Consider the following 7,840-nt stretch of genomic DNA (forward strand, 5'->3'; position numbering starts at 1 on the left):
AAACTCATCCCTGACTGCAATGTGAAGCAAGTTCTCACTGCTCCCCTGCCTGTGCCCTCCTGCTGGGTCGCCATCAGCCAGAGCCATGGACTGTGATCACCTCACACGTTCGTCTTTCCTGGAGAAGGGAAGTCAGGAAAGGTCATCACTGGGAAAGCTGGAGGAGCTATGCCCAAGCCCAGCAATTTCAGGGACCAGTGAGACTGGTGCTTGCCAGCCACACCAACACAGGACTGGTCCAGGCTGGTCTCACTGCCACACATGAGCCCACGGTGTTTTGGGACGGAGCTCCCAGAAAGGCTGAACGTGGAGCTCAGTACCAGCCTTGAGCCCTGCAAGGCTGGAGCCCCCTCCTGTAGCCCACACCGGTGGAGGCGATGCAGTAAAGGATGCAGTTTTGCAGTGATGAAGCAGTTTTGCAGCAGAAGGTGGGTACAGAGAGCAGGGAGGGATGGTGGCTGAATCAGCCAACCCAGTAACGATGCAGCAGAGCAGTGGTGGTCATTCTGGACCTGCTCCAAAGCCACTTCACATTCCCTCTGCTGATGAGTCAGAGCATTTGTTTGTGTGTTTGTCCATCATACGACTAGTACACGTATATATATGCACCTGTAAAGGGAGTCCAATGTCCTTGAAGACCAACCTTCATTGTACCCAAAGGGAAGGACAGAATTGGCCCTCCCAGAAGACCAGAGCAGAAACACACCCTGTCAATCTTAACACCGGCATTGCTCATTAGTGTTTTTTTCTGTGAAACGCTAATCCTGCAGCACCCACCTCTGCCAAGGCAGGACGAAGCAGCCCCCGGCATGCCCGCCGTGCATCGCCCAGCCACCGCTCCCGGGGAGCCACGTCAGTATTTCTGTTCTGGGAAAAATCGACCTTCCCAGACATTTTGTGACTTTTTTCAGGAGACCATCCCATATTCCCTCCACGCACGCTCACCATCCCAGATCGTCTTACCCCTCACCAAGGTGCTCTGCTGCTTCCAGGGGAAAGAGCGATTAATGTGCATCTGCTGGGAATTACACAGCACAAAGACAATTGTAGCGTGAAGCAGATCTGATCCTTTTCCCTTCCATTCCCCAAATTATATTTCCTATTCCACTTTTGCACACCATTTAAAGTATGTCTTATATGTAAAGTATTGCACAAACTGTGGCAAATGAACAGCAAACAGGTCTCCCCACTCCCCCCCCCCCCATAACCTGACAGCACCATGCTTGGTGCGTTTCTGGCAATGTGTCCATAACTATCTCAAAGCGCCTGTAATTCAGGTCGGTGACTTGGTCTGGGTTTGCAAGGAAGAGCAGGAGGCCTTGGGAGCTAAGAGCACTGCACACATGCTCTTCTTGCTGGGGGACGTACCTCAGCCCCCCCTGAACTCAGCAATGTATGATCGTCTTTGTGGTTAAAAATAATAATTAAAAGATATGCAAAGTTGTTTAGGGCAATTTAGTGAGTGCCTTTCAATGCATTTGGGAGTAAAATGAAAAAACTCTGGAATGAAGGAAAATGGGAATGGGAATGGGAAAAACCCAACCACTTGATTTTGTTTTCTTGTCCTTTACAATGGAAGAAGATAAACGCCTCCCTTCGCTAGTGCCTCTAGAAAGTTTTAGAATTAAAATGCTGATTGAACATCCAGATTTCCTTTCCAGTGGGAGCAGGAGGACGAACGCTGCGGGGCACTTGGGCCACGTTTCACACAGGCTCTTCCATAAACACCCCAGTGACTCAGGGCTGCGGCAGCTCCAGCCCGTTCCCCCTTTCTTTGCTTCCATCGCCTCCTCCCCACGCCAGCTCCAGCACCGATCGCAATTATCATGCAAACCAGCACCTCGCAGCCTCGTTAATGTCTTTCAAACCTGAAGTTCCTTGAAGTTCTGAGGATTTTAAAATACTGATACCCATTAGCAGCGCGATTTCCTGCGACACAAATGCACATTACATACTTGAATGTGCTGGAAACAACGGCGAACGCTGTGTCAGGAGTGTTTACATGGCTGTTGTGAAAAACGCTGCCGCGCTAATATATGCCTGTTCCTTAAATTCTGTTAACAGTTGTAAGACAGTCGGATCCCACCCATGGGAGCGTGTGCCCTCATGAAACACAATTACAATGAGAATATCTCATTATCTCATTGGCTTTAGCTTACTCTTCTGTTACCATGGTTTCAAATACACAGAGGAGCCTGAAACTAAGAGCGCTGCTAACAAAGAACATCTCCTTGTACAATGACATCAGATCGTGTTAGACAGAATAGACTTAATTAAATACCCCCCGACACAGGGCAAAATATAGAAGTTGTGGATACTTTTAAAAACGGTATCTCCTGGGTGTTGTGTGCAGCTGGAAAGCTCCACCAAGGACCAACCCGGCGGTTCCTGACGGTACTGAAGAGCGGCAAACACCCGGACATAGTTATGGTGATAAAATTGTTCATAAAATTATCTCTCTCTCAGCTCTGAGCCCTCACCCACCTCTCCATGCTCCCTGCCCTCTGCTCGACCATGGCACTGTCCCAACCTGTGTGTGTGATGCTGAATGACTTTGGGTGATGCTCTGTAAAGGATGGCAGGATGCAGGTGCCATCGACCTGGCCAGGCTCTGCGCCGCCCCAGCCCCATGCTCATTTGACCTTTTTCCCCCTCATTTTTACACCAGCAGTAACTTGGTCCCTGGGGAAGGGCAGAGATGCGCGGTGCTCGGACCCCCCAGCCGGCCGGTCCCGCCACTCATGCGGCTCAGCTTTGGGTTTCCAGCGGCGGCATTAAAAATTCCACAAATCATTTATTTACCCTGGAGTATATCTGGTGACATAATGTGACAATAATGACATCCCTAGTGGTGTTAATTGATTTTGTCCTGGTAGAGAGGGTAATTTGGCGTCCACAGCAGCTTCTAGATCACGGACTTACTGATTGTCTTCCTAGGTAATATTACTGTTAATGAAGAGAAAACATGCTTTCCTCTTTAAAAGACAGTATGCTAATTATGACAGACAATAGAGAGTCAGGGGTCATTTATTATTTTTAAACAGAGAGTTAATGCTAAATGACTGGCATGGAAGTGCAAAACGACTGTAAATTAATAAGTGCAATTCCTAGCTCATAAAATCCAATGTCGCTATTAAATAAAAAGAAGAGCATTCATGAAATATTCTAACCATCTGAATACTTGAAGGTGTGAATAATTAACAGCTAGAAGTTAACATCCACTAGCTTGTAAAAGGTCTGATTAAAAGCAGTGTTCATCATCCACCGAACTATCACAGCTCATTGGGTCAACATCTCCTAATTAATGATTTCTTATTAGAGAGATAAAATGTATTTTCTCAGGATAATTATTTTTAAAAAGGAAGGACTGTTTTGAATATAATGCGTGGAATAATTAAACCTTGTTTAATGGGGATGAGACTCGCCGGGTTTCTAAGGGAGATGTTGGCGTGGGCACCAGTGGCCACCGCATGACACCACCGGGTGTTAGCGAGGTCCCTGGGCAGATGGTTCACCTGGAGTCTCCTACTCCTACTCCTTTGCTAAAACCCAGGAAATCCATATTTTCAGCTTTCCTGGAAAATACCACCCCAGCAGCACCCAAGCTAGCAACCAGCTCTAGCCAAAGCTGCAGCAACCTCTTATCTGGTCTCCCTCTATGGGTGACCCAAACCTGGACCACGGGAAGGGAGAGGACACCCATAGCAGGGCAGCAGAAAGGCTCTTCTGCCCTTTAGGTTCAGTTCCCAGTTTCTGTCCCAACCTTCTGATGACAGAAGTTGGTGGAGATAACATGCCACGTGTCTTCCACCATGGACCAACACAGGGAGCTGCTCTTTGGCAACAGATTGTGGATTTGTGTGCTGAGAAGAAGCATGGAAAGCTGCCAGTGAGGTCTCATTGCAAGGCAGGGGCTGGGATGAACCAAAGTGATGTTCAGGAGATGCAAAAGCGAGGTCGTACGTTGTGTAGTCATCCTCTGGTTCCGCTTATTTGAGTTGCCATCACAAAAACATGCGCTTCTAGAGACATCTCAAAAGCAGGATAATGAGTATTAGGTTAGAGCAGGAAGGGAGATTAGGCAACCTAGATTTCAGCAGTAACCGAACACTTACAGACTCGTCTCTTTTGCTATATGCATGTAATTTCAGTTGGTATTAATAAAGTATTAGCTGAATTCAGTGGAAGGGAGCTGACCTTTATTGCTCTTTGTTGAAAAACTTTAAAAGATTCATTATAGGCCATCATAGGAGGTGTCACTCTAACCTTCATCTTAGTCTGCCTCTCCTGTTCCCATCTCATCTTGGCTTGTGTTTTATGTGCAAAACCGCAGCTCACCTGGTGCTGCCAGCTCCAGACCTTGTAGAATGAGGGGTCCAGCTACCCCACATTCACAAGACTGATTTTTTAGCTAAACTAGTTTGAAAACTGAAATGTCCTTATTTTTTATTTTAACTTTAGAAGACCTCCTGGGCACTTTCTTTACCATTTTACAGCTTTTCTTCATAAGAAGGGAGGATACTTTTTTGGATCTGTTTTAACCTCAATAGCCGAATTAGTGTATTTATTTGGGCCCAGAAACTGGGACTTTTTGTACTCACTTCACCTGCTTCAAGATTCACAATAGCATAAAGAATCGGCATCACTTAAAACTTGGGATCACCACTGAGGTGCAGTTTTCATGACTTCTACTCCTCATGCAGCTGCATTTATATGAATAATTTATTTTAAAAGATAATTTTGTTAAATGGCTTCAGGAATGGGTTGAGTGTTTGGGACCTGTGTTTAAGGATAGTGGTTATGAGACTGTGTAATGTACTCTTGATAAAGAAAAAGCCCAAGGAGATTTTTTCTTAAATGAAGAAAATAGCCCTGAAAGGGTGAAGACAACACCCTATAAATTAGGAGCATCGGTGCGAACCGTGTCAATCCGCATGTTGAAGTACGGAAGGAAATGCTATTTTAGTGCATTAAAAATCATCACAGGTTGAGTAAATAGGACCCTCAGAGAAAAGGATGACTATGTCCTATTTAACTCCCTCCCAGGGTTATAGGGTGATTGTAATCCTATAAATACCTAACTTGGAGAGATAGATTGAGACTGGTGCCGACAATTCTGCTCCCCCTGTGAAAGAGGAGACATCACTGGGGTTGTAAAGGTGCTGTGGGGGGCAATCAAAAAGCGTCTCTGTTTTGGGACATGAATTATGAAGAAAGCTGGAGACACCCACGTCTGGTTAATCTAACAAAAGGGAGAGTAAAAGGGTAATCTCTGAGAGATACGCAGTGTCCTGAAAAGGAGGGAATTAATGCGAATGAGATGTCAAAGACAATTAATAATTTAAAAGCCATAGGTAATGGGCTGGCAGTATTTTCTGGGAATAGATCAGCCGATACAGATATCGCAGGAGCAGCCTGGGGTTTTGAAGGAGTCGGGCTCACTTGTTGGTGTTGCTTTACTTTCCCATTTTCTTGGAGATAAGGGTTAGTGCTGAAAGTGGGAATAGATGCCCAATCCCAGTGGTCCCAGGTGCATACCACGTCCATCCTTCCTGGTGCCCGGTGTTTTCCCCATCATTTCCATCAATGTGTACAGCATGATGGCTCCACAAAATGTGTCTGCTCCAGGGGGTCATTGCTGAGAGGAATAAACAGCACCTGTCTGCAAAATGCCTGATGAGCCCATGTCCATTGGGTTGGGCAAGCAAATGGGAGTGCAGCGACCTGCCGCCTGCACGGCCACAGGAGCCTGGACATTGTGACCTTGGGGAGGTCCACCTTGCTGGACCAGGAGAGGAAAACCAAGAGGATTTCACCAGGGAAGCACCTGAACCGGTGGTTTCGCTGTACCCTCAAACCAGCTGGCGTCACCCATGATCCTCACTGGAGCAACTGATCAGAGGAAAATTAATTGTGGCAGACCAGGTAATTCAGGTCTGAACCCCCCAGAAGGAGGGAGGTGCTGGTTTTATTGCTGTCGTGGTGCCATGCAAACAGCAAGAAAGAACACTGATGACAGCACGGTCCCTAAGGTTTGGGGTTTTGTTTTTAATTTAGTTTTCAAACACCAATTTCTAAGCAGTGACCTGCATTAAAAGCATCTCCTGGTGCTCATTTGCATTGAAAGAAGAGAAGTTCAAGCTCTTAAAACTCCAAATTCTGCATGAAGTGGGGGCTGATGAACCAATATTTACACTAGATTCATTTTGGTGACTAAATGGCATTTTAGCTCTTGTTATAATGAGTGAGCACTGCGCATGCCGCCTTGCTGTTTTTGACTTGCTCTAATGATCTGGAGGTGTGGCTATGCTTTAATGATACGCTTTAATAATTTATCAATAGAGTTTGTAAGTGCTAATTTGCACTTTTAGGTGCATATTCTCCTTTTGAAGCCGTCGTACAACCCCCCATTAATGTTAATGGGAATTGTGCTCACATTAAAAGGAGATTATACCCCTTAGGTGTTTAACATCTGACTTATCTAGGTCTTAAATTGCATTGCTGAATGTCACTTCTTTCATTTATTAAGATGGCTTTTGTTGCTCTGTCACCACACAAGTGCAAAGACAAAGACCACTTCAAGGGAGAAAAAAAATTCGGAAGTGGTAAGTCAGTGCACTAGCCTTGACTTCTTAGTCTTGGGCTTAAATCTAATTTCAGTGCAAGGTGAAGCGAGGTTGGCAATAGATCAGCTCCATTTAGATGTTCACCACCAAAGGAGATGGCATAATTCACCACGGTCACCACGTGGCCACGGGAGCTACCAAGATGTATGCAGGAGGTTAATTTATGCCCAGGAAAAAGTAGAAGACCAATAGTCTGGAAGACAGATTTCCTCCACTGGCTAAGAGTTTAAGAGAGACTCTAATCACTTCTAGGGGCAATTTTTGCGATAGCGTCAAATGCCAGCATTTATGAATTGACATCTAATTAACGGAAAGTAGGTGAAGGCCCATATTTATCTCCTGACTTAACAAATCACTTAAACAGAAATTTAAATCCTATTAACTTCACTGAAATTAATTGGGTTAAGCTACACATTTAAAGATCAACGCAGCAAGTTTTCACCTCTTAACCCTTTACTAAGCCCACACCAACTAATAAGTGGGATTTTGGAAGATGAAGTGAGCGACAGGGAGTTATTTGGGTGCAAGAGCTAGGCAGTCTGATCTGCGCAGGGATGCATTAGCTGATGCATAGAGGAGTATGCAGTCCATAGGGGAGAGGATTCATTAGTTACTGAAACCCATCTTCCCCAAAAATACGTAGTCAGAGCTGGTCCCGCCTCGACCGCTAACCTGCATCACCCTGCTGCCATTGGGTGTCTTCAGATTCACTCTTAATTCCTTTGGTGGGTTTTTGCGAAGGAGTGAGTGATATTATAAAGCAGATTTGGTGTGAGCAGAGCGCTCGCCCATCACCTTGCGAGGGCAGGGCTCAGCGGAGCATCCCAGCTCTCAAACCGCCTCCTTTAGAAGACCCCGTCGTGCATTCAGGTCACATACCACATTGAAGCAAATGAACACATGTGAAAAATGCATATGTGCATACAAAAAAAGCTCTTCTCAAGGTACAGCTTGGTGTTGCCCAGCCAGTGGGCGCAAGGCAGGACCCCCTGCAGCGGGTGCACCTCGGGGATGAGGCTGCAGAGACCCCTCCCACCGTGTCCCCTCAAGCACCCTCCTTTGGGTTGCTCCATTCACCAAGATTTTTTTTCCCCAAAACCTGATGATTGGATAATTGGGCATTCCTAGGACAGCATGTTTGACCTGCACATACCCTCCTAACCTGCCAGAAATGAATGCAGAACTTCACACCTTGTGAGGACGGAAAGATGGCA

The sequence above is a fragment of the Platalea leucorodia genome (assembly GCF_965183815.1).
Source record: "Platalea leucorodia genome assembly, chromosome: 8".
NCBI lineage: Eukaryota > Metazoa > Chordata > Aves > Pelecaniformes > Threskiornithidae > Platalea > Platalea leucorodia.